General features: G+C 44.9%; 1 protein-coding gene across 6 annotated transcripts in view; it reads right to left on the bottom strand.

Moving 5' to 3' along the window:
* Window positions 1-17,822, bottom strand: part of GABRG2 (gamma-aminobutyric acid type A receptor subunit gamma2) — a 288,951-nt gene that overhangs the window by 72,405 nt on the left and 198,724 nt on the right. The window lies entirely within an intron of this gene.

The following is a 17,822-nucleotide window of genomic DNA, read 5'->3' as shown; positions in this document are numbered from 1 at the left end:
TGCAAGTACTGCAAAAAATTACAAGCAAGAGGCACTTTGAAACAGCCTGTATATCGCATAAAGGAGGGCCTCATTCACATTGTGGTACAATTGTTCAGGTAGTGGGACTCCTACACTCATAAAGCCTATGCAGTAAGTGAAAGGGCTGCCAAAAATTACAAGGAACCAGCACTCCAAAACACCCTTTGTTACACAAAAAGGAGGGCATCATGCACACCCTTGAAAAATTATGATTGATGGCCTGCTGGTGACTCAAAAACATTTGGAGCAAGGGCCTGCTGATCTGACTATAAAAAAAACCTTAGGGGTGAGGGCCTGCTGCCGCATTGGTGACTCTAGATAACCTCTGGGTGATTGCACGTCCCTGTGACGGTGACAATCCATTTGGATGTCTGCCCTATCAACTTTCGATGTTCTTTTCTGCGCCTACCATGGTGATCACGGGTAACGGGTAATCAGGGTTCGATGCCGAAGATGGAGCCTGAGAAAGGGATACCACATCCAAGGGAGGTCAATGGCTGAAATCTGATTGGCTGTTGTTGCCTTGCCACTTTTTTTTCCTAATTGTGAACCACCCAGAGAGGGTGGGTCAAGTTATTAAAGTACAAGATTCCAGGGAAGGCAGCAGGCGCGCGGCAATTACCCACTCCCGACTAGGGGAGGTAGTGATGATAAATAACAATACAGCACTCCTAAGTGGCCCTGTTATTGGAATGAGTACACTTTCCGTTAACAAGGATCTATTGGAGGGCAAGTCTAGTGCCAGCAGCCAACTTGCTCCCAGCCCCCAAAACGTTCACCCAGTGTGCCATCATGGTGAGGATTGTGTTGACTAGACTCTTGGCTACTGAGAATGGACTTGTAGGTGAGGGCCTGCTGCTGCTTTGTTGACTCTAGAAAACTTCTAGGCGATCGCACGTCCCCGTGATGGCGACGATCCATTTTGATGTCTGCCCTATAAACTTTGGAGCAATTGTTCAACAAGGACCTTCTGGTATAGCACCGTTTTGCTTGTCCTTTGTAGCGGGGGTCGAGAAAGGTTAACAACCAATATTCCGTGTTCTCTAAAATGCATATACCGTGCGGATCACGGGAAAGGCAGCCTAACCTGAAGTCAGCCATGTGTGCCAGAGTATCAACAGGCACTACTTCGCTGTCGTCATCAGAAGGTGAGCTGACGCTCTAAAACATTATATGCGAGGGCCTGTAGGTGAGCTTGTAGGCGAGGGCTTGCTGGCGAGCTGACGCTCTAAAACATTTTATGCGAGTGCTTGCTGGTCAGCTGACGCTTTAAAACATTAAATGAGAGTGCCTGCTGGTGAGCTGATGCTGTAAAGCATTATATGTGAGTGCCTGCAGGTGAGCTGACGCTCTAAAACATTATATGTGAGGACCTTCAGGTGAGCTGACCCTTTAAAATAATTTGAGTTGAGGGCCTGCAGTTGAGCTGACCCCTATTAAAAAAAATTTAGTGGAGGGAATATATACAATCTGGAGGAGGAGGAGGTGGTGGAGGAGGAGAAAACAAGATTCAACCATATATTCTATTTTTTGTGGTGGAAAAGGTGCATGGGAATACACTACAGTAGATAGTCAATATAAATGATAGATTGAAATTGCTTTTATGATCATCATCTGCGCAGTTGTCCTCTGGTGGAGTTGAGAAGTCAGAGGCAATCCAGGCCTTGTTCATTTCTATCTGAGTCAACCTGTCAGCATTGCCAGTGGACAAGCGGATATGCTTATCTGTTATAATGCCACCAGCAGCACTAAATACAAGCTCAGAAAAAACGCTGGTGGCAGGGCAGCCCAGCATTCCAAGGCGTAGAGTGCAAGTTCTTGCCACGTGTCCAGCTTTGACACCCAGTAGCTGTAAGGCACAAAGAGATCATTTAGGATGCTGACATGGTCTGCTATGTATTCCTTCACCATCTTCCAAAACTTTTTCCTACTTTTACCACTAGGCCGTGCTTCAGGGTGAGTTTGCTGGCGGGGTGTCCCCCTTGTCTCCCTTCTTCGGTTGCCAAAGGAAATACGGACTCTACCGGCTGAAGCTGTGGACGACTTGCGGAAATGGGCACACGCCTTTACTAGTAGTTCTGGAAAATTGGGGTAGGTTTTGATAAACCGCTGAACCACTAAGTTTAAGACGTGGGCTAGGCATGAGATGTGTGTCGGGTTGCCGAGCTCCAAAGCCGCCACCAAGTTAAGGCCATTGTCAGACACAACCATGCCTGGTTGTAGGTTGACTGGCGAGAGCCACAGCTCGGTCTGGTCCCTTATACCCTGCCATAGCTCTGGGGTGGTGTGCTGTTTGTCCCCTAGGCAGATCAACTTCAGCACGGCCTGTTAACCCTTACCCACAAATACTGCTTCCAGCTAGCGACTGATGGCTGACTGCTGCTGGAGGTGGAAGTGGAGGAGAAGTGGGGGTTGGAGCCAGTAACATAGCTGCTGGCGGAGACCCTGATGGACATAGGGCCCGCAATCCTGGGCGTGGGTAGCACCTGTGCCATGCCAGGGTATGACTCACTCCCAGCCTCCACAACATTCACCCAGTGTGCCGTCAGGGAAATGTAGCGTCCCTGGCCACCAGTACTTATCCATGGTTCCGTGATTAAGTGGACCTTCCCAGTAACTGCGTTGGTCAGGGCACGGGTGATGTTCTGGGACACATGCTGGTGTAAGGCAGGCTTGGCACACCGTGAAAAATAGTTGCGGCTGGGGACTGCTTACCGAGGGACGGCCACCGACATCAGGCTGCGGAAGGCCTCAGTGTCCACAAGCCTAAAAGGCAAGTTTTCAAATGCCAGTAATTTCGAAAGTTGCCATTTAGTGCTATGGCCTGTGGGTGAGTGGGTGGGTATTTGTGCTTGAGTTCAAATGACTGTGTTATGGACATTTGGATGCTGCTCTGGGACAGGAAAGTGGATGTTGTTGCTGATGGTTCATGCGAAGGTCCAGGTGCAGGGCGAGGGGCATACGGGCCTGCGCCTTCGACAGGGGATTGGCCATCAGTGTGTAACACAGTGGAAGAGGAGGCAGTGGTGTGACCCGCAGACCCAGATTGTGGACCCAGGCATTCGGTCCACTTGTTAGGGTGCTTGGATGCCATGTGGCGGATCATGCTGGTGGTGGTGAGGTTGCTAGTGTTCACGCCCCGGCTCATTTTGGTACGGCACAGGTTGAAAACTACCACTCTTTGTCATGCACTTTCCTCATAAAAGCGCCATACTGCGGAACACCTACCCCTTGGCAAGGTAGATTTACGCATGGGGGTGCTCTGTGTAACTGTTGCGGGCCCGTTTGTTGTGGGCCGACTTCTCCCTTTTGCAACCTCACTGCCTCTTCCAGCCTGTTGTGGTGCTGCGGATCCCTCCCCCTCTGTACTGCTGTCCTTGCTTGGCTTTTCACCTTCCCTTGTTGGGTCAGTGACCTCATCATCAACCACCTCCTCTTCCACTTCCTCACTCTGCTCATCCTCCTGACTTGACCTAACCACAACCTCAGTGACTGACAACTGTGTCTCATCATCATCCACGTCGTGAACAAATGGTTTTGTCACTAGATGTGGCGCAGATTTTTATACTGTACGCTAAAGACACAGTTTTCGGATGCAAGACAGTATATGTCACAGAACACGACAGAATATGGACACTATTTGAGGCCCAGATTATTGGAATCTGCAGTGCAGACACTGTTTATATTTATAATTTTTCACTATATCTGGGCCTGACAACCACACAAGGTGTTGAAGCACAGATCACGCAATTCACGGATTACACCGTTGACAGCAAAAATATGGATAGTTTATGGGAAAAAAAAAATACTGTTTTCTGTATTATAACTTTTTTCCCTATATCCGGGCCTGACAACCACACAAGGTATTGAAGCGCAGATCACACAATTCACGGATTACACCATTGACAGCAAAAATGTGGATAGATTATAGTTTTCTGTATTATATATTTTTTCCTATATCTGGGCCTGACAACCACACAAGGTATTCAAGCGCAGATCACACAATATAAGTATTACACCGTTGACAGCAAAAATGTGGATAGATTATGGGAAAAAAAATATTGTTTTCACAAATATTCTTCCTATCTGTGCCCCTGACACACATAAGGTATTGCTGCACAGATGTCACAAGTCACTGCAGACACCTTATATATAGCAAAAGAATCGCTATTTCGCAAAGTATAAAAAATAAATAAATTGAGTACTACTTTGCACAATTAAATTGCTGCCACCACATACAATAGTCCTTAAAAGGACTTTTGGGTCCTTGAAACGTTATTCACTGGAATATATTGCGATCACAATCTCCCTACACTATCTGTCCCTTACTAAGCGCAGCTCTCCCTAAATCGCAATGAGCCGAACCTGTGTCATTGGGTGCTATATAGCACCCAATGACGCGTGCCGGCCAGCCAATCACTGTAATGCCAGTAGCCAACATGGCTACTGGCATTACAGTGATGGCAGTACTTACCTGCACATTTATTGGCTGCTTAGCAGCCACAAAACGTGCAGGGAGAAGACTCTAGCATGGTGATCGAGCACATGTGGTACTCGGCCAAGTACCGCCAAGTGCCAAGCATAGCAATGCTCGAGCCGAACAGGTATTCGGACAAGAATGTTCGCACATCACTAATTGAGATGAAAGCACAGAGCACAGCAATTCCACTGCTCTCTCTCAGAACTGCAAAAAAAAACTGCAGAAAATGGCTGCTGGGGAGTTTCTTATATAGTAAAGGGGTAGGCAAATTTCCTATTGGTTGCTAGGGATATTGCTAAGCTCAGACAAATATATTGCAGCCTTCTCATTGCCCCACAAGCAAGAAGGGAGGTTACTGATGAAAGAAAATCTAGAATATTCACGATTATGAATATATAGCACTATATCCTACATCTTTGCAAATTCTCGTAGTGACGATATTCAAGATAAAAATTGCTGGGGCTCCGATCGGTTACCATGGCAGCCAGGACGCTACTGCAGTCCTGGCTGCCATGGTTACTTAGCACTTTTAGCAGCATTATACTTACGTGCTCTGTCTGTGGCCGGCCGGCGCTCCTCCTACTGGTAAGTGAAAGGTCTGTGCGGCGCATTGCTTATAGCACAGACCTGTCACTTACCAGTAGGAGGAGCGCCCGGCCAGCCACAGACAGCGCACGTAAGTATAATGCTGCTAAAAGTGCTAAGTAACCATGGCAGCCAGGACTGCAGTAGCGTCCTGGCTGCCATGGTAACTGATCAGAGCCCCAGCGATTAAACTGGGACTCCGATCGGAACTGCTGCTCCGCTGCCACCAATGATGGGGGGTAGGGGGGTTGTTAACCTGTGGCCAATGTCACCAATGATTTTAATTAGGAGTTGGGGGGAGAGGGGAGACCGCACTGGACACCAATTATTTTAATTGAGGGGGGGGGGCTGCACTAACCACCAATGATTTTAATAGGGGGGTGTGGGGGGGCCGCACTGGCCACCAATGATTTTAATACTGGGGAGGGAGGGGGGTCTGGCCCCTGCTGCCTGGCAGCACCCGATCTCTTACAGGGGGCTGTGATCTGCACAATTAACCCCTCAGGTGCGGCACCTAAAGGGTTAATTGTGCGGATCACAGCCCCCTGTAAAAGATCGGGTGCTGCCAGGTAGCAGGGGGCAGTTATGTACACAGTTCTTAGTATATTCTAACTTGAAGCGTCACCATCACCATGGGAACGCCTCTGTGTTAGAATATACTGTCGGATCTGAGATTTCACGATCGTGAAAACTCAGATCTGAAAAAGCTAATACTATTATTTTCCGTTATAACCATGTTATAACGGAAAATAATAAAGTGAAGTTCGGGTCCCCATTGACTTTAATGGGGTTGGGGATAGGGTCCAAGTTCGGATCAAGTTCGGGTCTCGAACCCGAACTTTTTTTTAAAGTTCGGCCGAACTCCCCGAACAGCTAGGTGTTCGCTCAACTCTAGTAACTGACAATTATTTTATTTTTTTAACCGGCCTACTAGATATAGCAGTGGTACTACACACCCAAAAATTGGTGAATTTCACCCGAAAATGTAAATGACATTTTTTATTTTATTTTTATTTTTACCGGCCTACTAGATATAGCAGTGGTACTATACACCCAAAAATTTATGAATTTCACCCGAAAATGTAAATGACAAAGTAGTGAAATGATATAAAATAAAATACGTACAAATAAATAAAAAAAATTTGATTTATAAGTTGGAGTTCCATATGGAGTAGGAGTTGGAGGAGGCGGTGTAAGTTGCGGTGTAGGTGGAAGCGGCAGTGGAGGAGGTCGAGGTAGCCAACACAGGTTTTTGGTTTTAATTTAATTTTAAAAAATTAGGGTACACTCTAAAAGAGTGTGAAATATCCAAAATACAAGAGTGAGCAATTGCGCTGCAGTATAACAATGGCTGCTTAGTGCCGGTATACATGTCTATTCTGCACAAGGTACGGAAAAAGTCCTGAGGGATCCATGCCTGGTTCATTTTAATGAACATGAGCTTGTCCACATTGGCTGTGGACAAGCGGCTGCGCATGTCTGTGATGACGCCCCCTGCCGTGCTAAACACACGTTCAGATAATACACTGACTGCAGGGCAGCCCAGCACCTCCAAGGTGTAAAGAGCAAGCTCAGGCGATGTGTCTAATTTGGAGACCTAGAAGTTGAAGGGGGCAGACCCGTCATTCAGTACGTGTAGGCTTGTGCACAAATACTGCTCCACCATGTTGGTGAAATGCTGCCTCCTGCTAAGACGTTCCATATCAGCTGGTGGTGCTGGTTGTTGTGGCGAGCTGAAAAAGCTTTTCCACATTTCGGCCATGCTAACCCTGCCTTCTGAGGTGCTGGCGGTGCCCCAGCTGCGTTGGCGACCTCTTCCTCGTTCTCTGCCTTCGCCTTGTGCTTCCACTGTGCCCCCGCTGTCAGGTGGGAATGCCACCAGCAGCGCGTCTACCATCGTGCGCTTGTACTCGCGCATCTTACGATCATGCTCCAGTGAGGGAATTAAGGACGTTACGTTCTCCTTGTAATAGGGATCCAGCAGCGTGGCCACCCAGTAATCAGCACAAGTTAGAATGTGGGCAACTTGGCGGTCGTTGTGGAGACACTGCAGCATGTAATCGCTCATGTGTGCCAGGCTGCCCAGAGGCAACGAAAAGCTGTCCTCTGTGGAAGGTGTATCGTCTGTGTCCTCTGTATCCCCCCATCCACGCACCAGTGATGGCCATGAGCTGGTCTGGGTGCCACCCTGCTGTGAACATGGTTCCTTCTCCTCCTCCTCCTCCTCATCCTCCACCTCGTCATCCTCCAGAACTGTGCCCTGGCTGGATAATTGTGTACCTTGGGTTTGTGGGTGCAGGAACCCACCTTCGGAGCCACTTGGGAATGACTGGCCGGAAACCCTACGAAATGATCCCTCTTCCTCCTCCTCCTCCTGTGCCACATCCTCTTCCATCATCCCCAGAAGCGTTTTTTCAAGGAGGCATAGAAGTGGGATAGTAACGCTGAGAACGGCGTTATCGGCACTGGCCATGTTGGTGGAGTACTCGAAACAGCGCAACAAGGAACACAGGTCTCACATGTAGGCCCAGTCATTGGTGCTAAAGTGGTGCTGTTCCGCCGAGCGACTCACCCGTGCGTGCTGCAGCTGAAACTCCACTATTGCCTGCTGCTGCTCGCACAGTCTGGCCAGCATGTGCAAGGTGGAGTTCCACCTTGTGGGCACGTCGCATATGAGGCGGTGAGCAGGAAGGCCGAAGTTACGCTGCAACGCTGACAGGCGAGCAGCAGCAGGGTGAGAACGCCGAAAGCGCGCACAGACGGCCCGCACTTTATGCAGCAGCTCTGACATATCGGTTTAATTTTAAGGAATCTCTGAACCACCAAATTCAGCACATGTGCCAGGCAAGGGATGTGCGTCAAACCGGCTAGTCCCAGAGCTGCTACGATATTTCGCCCATTATCGCATACCAACAGGCTGGACTTGAGGCTGACTGGCACAAACCACTCATCGGTCTGTTGTTCAAGGCCCGTCCAGAGCTCCTGCGTGGTGTGGGGTGTGTCCCCCAAACAGATAAGTTTTAAAACTGCCTGCTGTCGTTTACCCCTGGCTGTGCTGAAGTTGGTGGTGTAGGTGTTACGTTGACCGGATGAGGAGCTGGTAGAGGATGAGGAAGCAGAGTAGGTGGAGGAAGCAACAGGAGGAAACTGAAGCGCCCTGCAATCCTCGGTGGTGGAAGGACATTTGCCAAACTGCTATCCGCCTCAGGCCCAGCCACCACTGCATTTACCCAGTGTGCTGTTATGGAGATATAAAGGCCCTGACCGTGCTTACGGGTCCACGTATCCGTAGTCAGGTGCACCTTGCCACAGATGGCGTTGCACAGTGCACACCTGATTTTGTCCCCTACTTGGTTGTGCAGGGATGGGATGGCTAAGCCTTGAAAAGTAGTGGCGGCTGGGCACAACGTACTGTGGGACAGCCACCGCCATAAGGCCTTTTAAACTATCCGTCTCCACCCGACGGAATGACAGCATTTCAAAGGCCAGTAATTTAGAAATGCTGGCATTCAGGGCTAGGGATTGTGGGTGGGTAGGGGGGTACTTGCTCTTCCTCTCCAGCTTTTGGGAGATGGAGAGCTGAATGCTTCCGTGAGACATTGTGGAGATGCTTTGTGACCTAGGTGTTGGTGTTGCTGGAAGATCATCTGTTTGCGGGGTGGCAGGTGGCACTGTCACTCCAGAGGTGGATGAAGAGGCCGAGACTGCAGCAGAAGAGGAAGCAGGAGGAGCCAGAGAACTTTCTTGGTTTTTGCGTTGTCTACTCCACTGCAGCTCGTGCTTTTCACTTAAATGCCTGGTCATGCAGGTTGTGCTCAGGTTGAGAACGTTTATGCCTCGCTTCAGGCTCTGATTGCACAGCGTGCAAACCACTCGTGTCTTGTCGTCAGCACATTGTCTGAAGAACTGCCATGCCAGGGAACTCCTTGGAGCTGGCTTTGGTGTGCTCGGTCCCTTGCTGCGGTGGGCAGTAGCAGGCATACTGTCTAGAGGACGGCCGCTCCGCTTTTGCACCCTGCTCCCTTTTCTGCTGTGCTGGTGGCTCTGTTCGACCACCACCTCTTCCTCCGAACTACATAGGTCACTCGCATGACCTTGATTCCATGTGAGGTCGAGGACCTCATCGTCCTCCACATCATCTTCCACCCAGTCTTCACCCCTGCCTTCCTTGTCGGTATGCATACTTTTGAAAGCCCCAGCAGTTGGCACCTGTGTTTCGTCATCATCTGAGACGTGCTGCGATGGTCCTCCTATGTACTCATCTTGAAAGATAAATGGTTGGGCATCGGTGCACTCAATCTCTTCCACTTCTGGGGCAGGGCTAGGTGGTGGGCTTTGGGAAACCCTGCTAACAGTCATCAAAAACCAGAAGAGACTGCTGCATCACTTGGGGCTCAGACTGCTTGGCTGATTTGCAAGGGGGTGAGGTGAAAGATTGATGGACATCGGCTGCAGGTGCCAACTGTGGTCTTTCAGCAGGAGACTGGGTGGGAGACAATGTGAAGGAACTGTCAGCATCCCAATCTACTATCGCCTGTACTTGTTCAGGCCTCACCATTCGTAGAGCCCAACCAAATACCGCTGCAGGTTCTGATGCCTACTCGCACCTGAGGAAGGGGTTTCACTTGAGTGTGTAGCTGGCACAGATCGACCACATCCTCTCTCTGCAACAGGAGCTCCACCAGCAGCACCACGACCTGGGCCACGTCCCTTATTTGACGCTCTCCTCATATTTCTCGAATTTAGTATCTTGCCCTAAATGGATGTTTAATTAATAGTAGAATAGAACGACAGTATGTAAAGGGTGTATGTCACACGGCCTGAACCAGACTAGGCCTCAATTAAAGATTTCTTTGCCCAAAATGGCTGTATTTCAAATACCTGAATCAAACCCCTGTATGTAGAGGGTGTATCTCACACGGCCTGAACCAGTGTAGGCCTGAATTAAAGATTTCTTTGCACAAAATGGCTGTATTTCAAATGCCTGAATGAAACCACTGTATGTAGAGGGTGTATCTCACATGGCCTGAATTTGTAAATAAAATAAACTTTTTTTGCCCAAACGGTTGTTTGTTTAATAACTCAATATGGCAGCAGTATATAACCCAGGAATTTCTAACGTGCTTATGCTGCAAGGCCTGAAATATTGTGTATTTTGCCCCAAAATCTGTGTTTTATTATTGAAATAATATTAGCCCTGTATATACAGGGTGTATCTCAAACGACCTGACCCACTGTACGCCTGAATTCAATATTGGTGCATCAAATGGCGGTATTTCAAATCTCTCAATCTAACCCAAATGTATTAAGGGTGTATCTCACAATGACATATGCATCAAAGGCTGCCAACAATTTTTTTTTGCCCAAACGAGTGTTTGTTTAACCCCTTAAGGACTCAGCCCTATTTCACCTTAAGGACTTGGCCATTTTTTGCAAATCTGACCAGTGTCACTTTAAGTGCTGATAACTTTAAAACGCTTTGACTTACCCAGGCCGTTCTGAGATTGTTTTTTCGGAACATATTGTACTTCATGACACTGCTAAAATTGGGTCAAAAAAGTAAATTTTTTTACATAAAAAAATACCATATTTACCAAAATTTTTAAAAAATTTGCAAATTTCAAAGTTTCAGTTTCTCTACTTCTGTAATACATAGTAATACCCCCAAAAATTGTGATGACTTTACATTCCCCATATGTCTACTTCATGTTTGTAGCATTTTGGGAATGATATTTTATTTTTTGGGGATGTTACAAGGCTTAGAAGTTTAGAAGCAAATCTTGAAATTTTTCAGAAATTTACAAAAACTTAATTTTTAGGGACCACTACAGGTCTGAAGTCACTTTGTGAGGCTTACATAATAGAAACCGCCCAAAAATGACCCCATTCTATAAACTACACCCCTCAAGGTATTCAAAACTGATTTTACAAACTTTGTTAACCCTTTAGGTGTTGCACAAGATTTAATGGAAAATAGAGATACAATTTCAAAATTTCACTTTTTTGGCAGATTTTCAATTTTAATCTTTTTTTTCCAGTTACAAAGCAAGGGTTAACAGCCAAACCAAACTCAATATTTATGGCCCTGATTCTGTAGATTACAGAAACACCCCATATGTGGCCGTAAACTGCTGTACGGCCACACAGCAGGGCGTAGAGTGAAAGGTGCGCCGTATGGTTTTTGGAAGCCAGATTTTGCTGGACTGGTTTTTTGACACCATGTCCCATTTGAAGCCCCCCGATGCACCCCTAGAGTAGAAACTCCATAAAAGTGACCCCATCTAAGAAACTACACCCCTCAAGGTATTCAAAACTGATTTTACAAACTTTGTTAATCCTTTAGGTGTTGCACAAGATTTAATGGAAAATAGAGATACAATTTCAAAATTTCACTTTTTTGGCAGATTTTCCATTTTAATATTTTTTTCCAATTACAAAGCAAGGGTTAACAGCCAAACAAAACTCATAATTTATGGCCATGATTCTGTAGTTTACAGAAACACCCCATATATGGTCGTAAACCGCTGTACGGGCACACGGCAGGGCGCAGAAGGAAAGGAATGCCATACGGTTTTTGGAAGGCAGATTTTGCTGGACTGGTTTTTTTGACACCATGTCCCATTTGAAGCCCCCCTGATACACCCCCAGAGTAGAAACTCCAAAAAAGTGACCCCATTTTAGAAACTACGGGATAGGGTGGCAGTTTTATTGGTACTAGTTTAGAATACATATGATTTTTGGTTGCTCTATATTACACTTTTTTGTGCGGCAAGGTAACAAGAAATAGATTTTTTGGCACGTTTTTTTTTTGTTATTTACAACATTCATCTGACAGGTTAGATCATGTGGTAATTTTATAGAGCAGGTTGTCACGGACGCGGTGATACCTAATATGTATACAATTTTTTTTATTTATGCAAGTTTTACACAATGATTTCATTTTTAAAACAAAAAAAATGTTTTAGTGTCTCCATAGTCTAAGAGCCATAGTTTTTTCAGTTTTTGGGCGATTATCTTAAGTAGGGTCTCATTTTTGCGGGATGATATGACGGTTTGATTGGCACTATTTTGGGGTGCACATGACTTTTTAATCGCTTGCTATTACACTTTTTTACACCGTTTTTATTTTTATTTTTTTACGGTGGTCACCTGAGGGGTTAGGTCATGTGATATTTTTATAAAGCCAGTCGATACGGTCGCGGCGATACCTAATATGTATACTTTTTTTTATTTATTTAAGTTTTACACAATGATTTCATTTTTGAAACAAAAAAAGTCATGTTTTATTGTTTCCATAGTCTGAGAGCCATAGTTTTTTCAGTTTTTGGGCGATTATCTTGGGTAGGGTATGATTTTTGCGGGATGAGATGACGGTTTGATTAGTACTATTTTGGCATACATGCGACTTTTTTGATCACTTATATCACCTTTTTTGGGAAGTAAGGTGGGCAAAATTTCAATTTCCTAATAGTTTTTTTTTTTTTTTATGGCGTTCACCGTGCGGGGCAAGTAACATGACCGTTTTATAGATCAGGTCGTTACGGACGCGGCGATACCAAAAATGTGTAGGGAATTTTATTTTTTCCATTTTTAATCAGTGATAAATGTGTTTTTTGATTTTTAAATTTTTTCCACTTTTTTTCACATTTTTTTTGACCCAGACCCACTTGGTTCTTGAAGATCCAGTGGGTCTGATGTCTGTATAATACAGTACAGTACAATATATATTGTACTGTACTGTATTTTACACTTTGTCTGAACAGATCTATGCCTTTTAGCACAGATCTGTTCAGCACCATGGACAGAAGGATGCCTGAGACAGCGTCCTGTTGCCATGGGAACCTTCCCCGTCTGCTCAGTACTGGTCAGAACTGCGCAGACGGGGAAGGGTAAAGAGGGGTTCTGTCGGGGGGCTGTCTGGGGTTCTCTCTCCCTCCCCATCGGGGGGCTGCAAAGGCACTGCAGCCCCCCGATGGGAGAGGGAAGGAGCTCCCTCTTACTGTTAACTTTTTCCATACAGCGGTCCATATGGACCGCTGTATGGAAAGGGTTAAACGGCTGACATCGCATCACCGATGTCAGCCGTTTATACCAGGGTGACAGCAATGTGCTGGCACCCTGGTATACCCACTGAACACCAACGAATTTTCAAGGGGAGGCCGTCGGGACATCGCGACCCCGCCTGCCGCACCGCCCGCCTCCTGCACCGCCCCACCGCCCGCCTCCTGCACCGCCCCCACCGCCCACATCTCCCTCCCTGCACCACCCGCCGGCAAAAAATCATGCAGGGGTGCAGGGGGGGGTGTGTAAAATCTGTTTAAGGGACACTAAGGTTTCTGATCCCCGCGGTCAGGGACCGCAGGGATCAGAAACTGCAAAAAGCGCAGCAAACCGTCCTGCGTCCTTAAGGGGTTAACAACTGAATTTCACGGTAGTATATAAGCCTTTAATTTTAAAACGTGCTGATGCTGCAAGGCCTGAAAATAGTGTTTTTTGGCAAAAAAGTGTGTTTTTAAAACCCCTGAAAATGATGGGTGTATTTCTAGCTTAAATTGCACACTGACTAATACAAATGTTGTAGATTGCCAAAAAAGTGTTTTTTTGGTACCAGAATATGAAAGCTGTATATATTAAACTTGAATTTAACACTTGCAGATCAGGAAAATACAGTTTTTGGGCAAAAAAAAGTGTGTTTTTAAAACCCCAGAAAATGATGGGTGTATTTCTAGCTTAAATTGCACACACACTAATCCAGATGTTGTATATTGCCAAAAGAATGGTGATTTACAATATCCCAAATGCTCAGATGCAGTGCTGGTGCACTGAGCTTGCATAAAATGGCCGCCGCTGCCGCCCACATAACTAACAGACGGATAAAAGCTAGCCTTTTTTGGTCAATGAGCTCAGGGCAGGGTAAAACGATAGTGCCCTGCACCCACACAACTATTTGTCTGTAGATCGCTGAGTTAGATTCTCTCCTATTCTCTCCCTGAAATCACAAGTCCAGCAGCATCCTCTCCCTACAATTGTAACAGCAGAGTGACGTGCAGCACTACGTGACTCAAGCTTATATAGAGCCTGGGTCACATGCTGCTCTGGCCAATCACAGCCATGCCATTAGTAGGCATGGCTGTGATGGCTTCTAAGGTCAGACAGTTAACCGCTAGGGATGAGCGAACCCGAACTGTATAGTTCGGGTTCTTACCGAATTTTGGGGTGTCCGTGACACGGACCCGAACATTTTCGTAAAAGTCCGTGTTCGGGTTCGGTGTTCGGCGCTTTCTTGGCGCTTTTTGAAAGGCTGCAAAGCAGCCAATCAACAAGCGTCATACTACTTGCCCCAAGAGGCCATCACAGCCTTGCCTACTATTGGCATGGCTGTGATTGGCCAGTGCAGCATGTGACCCAGCCTCTATATAAGCTTGGGTCACGTTGCGCTGCACGTCACTCTGCTGATTGAAGCATAGGGAGAGGTTGCAGCTGCGACGTTAGGGCGAGATTAGGCAGTGATTAACTCCTCCAAAAGACTTCATTCTGTGATCGATCTGCAGCTGTGGATCATTGAAGTGCTAATATTGACTTGCTCACTTTTTTGAGGCTGCCCAGAGCATTTTTAGATCACTTTTTTTCTGGGGTGATCGGTGGCCATTTTGTGACTTGTGGTGCGCCAGCACAAGCTATCACCAAGTGTATTTAACCATCAATAGTGTGGTTATTTTGTGCTATATCCTACATCAGCTGCAGGCTGAGCCTGTGTCACCGAAGTGCATTTAACCATCAACAGTCTGGTTATTTTTTGGCCATATACTACATCAGCTGCAGGCTGAGCCTGTGTCACCGAAGTGCATTTAACCATCAACAGTCTGATTATTTTTTGGCCATATACTACATCTGGTGCAGGCTGAGCCTGTGTCACCCAAGTGCATTTAACCATCAACAGTGTGGTTATTTTTTGGCCATATACTACATCAGGGGCAAGTTGAGCCTGTCACCCAGCGCCTAAAAAATAGACCTGACATTTCTATTCAACCAAATCTGTACTGTTTTAGCTGGTCAAGTTATTTGTAGTGACCGTAAAAGCACACTTTTTGTTCTGGGTTGAAAAACTATTCCCAAATTTGCCATTCTCAAAATAACTAGTTTCTGGTATGTGAAGCCTACTTGAAATCTATCCCAAAAAGGATATCTTACATTGAAGGTACTGATAGTGTCATTCAGAAAAACCTAAGACACACGCTACCGTGCAGATAGAAGTCTGATTCTGAGATTAAACCTTAACCTGTCACACAGTGCAACAAAAAACAGGTCTCACATTTCTATACAAGCAAATCTGTACTGTTTTAGCTGGTCAAGTTATTTGTAGTGACCGTAAAAGCACTTTTTATTTTCTGGGTTGAAAAACTATTCCCAAATTTGCCATTCTCAAAATAACTAGTTTCTGGTATTTGAGGCCTACTTGAAATCTATCCCAAAAAGGATATCTTACATTGAAGGTACTGATAGTGTCATTCAGAAAAACCTAAGACACACGCTACCGTGCAGATAGAAGTCTGATTCTGAGATTAAACCTTAACCTGTCACACAGTGCAAATAAAAACAGGTCTCACATTTCTATTCAAGCAAATCTGTACTGTTTTAGCTGGTCAAGTTATTTGTAGTGACCGTAAAAGCACTTTTTATTTTCTGGATTGAAAAACTATTCCCAAATTTGCCATTCTCAAAATAACTAGTTTCTGGTATTTGAGGCCTACTTGAAATCTATCCCAAAAAGGATATCTTACATTGAAGATACTGATAGTGTCATTCAGAAAAACCTAAGACACACGCTACCGTGCAGATAGAAGTCTGATTCTGAGATTAAACCTTAACCTGTCACACAGTGCAAAAAAAAGACAGGTCTCACATTTCTATTCAAGCAAATCTGTACTGTTTTAGCTGGTCAAGTTATTTGTAGCGACCGTAAAAGCCCTTTTTTTGTTCTGGGTTGAAAAACTATTCCCAAATTTGCCATTCTCAAAATAACTAGTTTCTGGTATGTGAGGCCTACTTGAAATCTATCCCAAAAAGGATATCTTACATTGAAGGTACTGATAGTGTCATTCAGAAAAACCTAAGACACACGCTACCGTGCAGATAGAAGTCTGATTCTGAGATTAAACCTTAACCTGTCACACAGTGCAACAAAAAACAGGTCTCACATTTCTATACAAGCAAATCTGTACTGTTTTAGCTGGTCAAGTTATTTGTAGTGACCGTAAAAGCACTTTTTATTTTCCTGGTTGAAAAACTATTCCCAAATTTGCCATTCTCAAAATAACTAGTTTCTGGTATTTGAGGCCTACTTGAAATCTATCCCAAAAAGGATATCTTACATTGAAGATACTGATAGTGTCATTCAGAAAAACCTAAGACACACGCTACCGTGCAGATAGAAGTCTGATTCTGAGATTAAACCTTAACCTGTCACACAGTGCAACAAAAAACAGGTCTCACATTTCTATACAAGCAAATCTGTACTGTTTTAGCTGGTCAAGTTATTTGTAGTGACCGTAAAAGCACTTTTTATTTTCCTGGTTGAAAAACTATTCCCAAATTTGCCATTCTCAAAATAACTAGTTTCTGGTATTTGAGGCCTACTTGAAATCTATCCCAAAAAGGATATCTTACATTGAAGGTACTAATAGTGTCATTCAGAAAAACCTAAGACACACGCTACCGAGCAGATAGAAGTCTGATTCTGAGATTAAACCTTAATTTGTCACACAGTGCAAAAAAAAACAGGTCTCACATTTCTATTCAAGCAAATCTGTACTGTTTTAGCTGGTCAAGTTATTTGTAGTGACCGTAAAAGCACTTTTTATTTTCCTGGTTGAAAAACTATTCCCAAATTTGCCATTCTCAAAATAACTAGTTTCTGGTATTTGAGGCCTACTTGAAATCTATCCCAAAAAGGATATCTTACATTGAAGGTACTGATAGTGTCATTCAGAAAAACCTAAGACACACGCTACCGTGCAGATAGAAGTCTGATTCTGAGATTAAACCTTAACCTGTCACACAGTGCAAAAAAAACAGGTCTCACATTTCTATTCAAGCAAATCTGTACTGTTTTAGCTGGTCAAGTTATTTGTAGTGACCGTAAAAGCACTTTTTATTTTCTGGATTGAAAAACTATTCCCAAATTTGCCATTCTCAAAATAACTAGTTTCTGGTATTTGAGGCCTACTTGAAATCTATCCCAAAAAGGATATCTTACATTGAAGGTACTGATAGTGTCATTCAGAAAAACCTAAGACACACGCTACCGTGCAGATAGAAGTCTGATTCTGAGATTAAACCTATAACTGTCACACAGTGCAAAAAAAAACAAGTCTCACATTTCTATTCAAGCAAATCTGTACTGTTTTAGCTGGTCAAGTTATTTGTAGTGACCGTAAAAGCACTTTTTATTTTCTGGATTGAAAAACTATTCCCAAATTTGCCATTCTCAAAATAACTAGTTTCTGGTATTTGAGGCCTACTTGAAATCTATCCCAAAAAGGATATCTTACATTGAAGGTACTAATAGTGTCATTCAGAAAAACCTAAGACACACGCTACCGTGGAGATAGAAGTCTGATTCTGAGATTAACCCTTAACCTGTCACACAGTGCAAAAAAAAACAGGTCTCACATTTCTATTCAAGCAAATCTGTACTGTTTTAGCTGGTCAAGTTATTTGTAGTGACCGTAAAAGC

Source organism: Bufo bufo, chromosome 1 (assembly GCF_905171765.1).
Source record: "Bufo bufo chromosome 1, aBufBuf1.1, whole genome shotgun sequence".
Taxonomy (NCBI): Eukaryota; Metazoa; Chordata; class Amphibia; order Anura; family Bufonidae; genus Bufo; species Bufo bufo.
The sequence above is the reverse complement of the archived record's forward strand: the minus strand, read 5'-3'. Positions and strand labels throughout refer to the sequence as shown.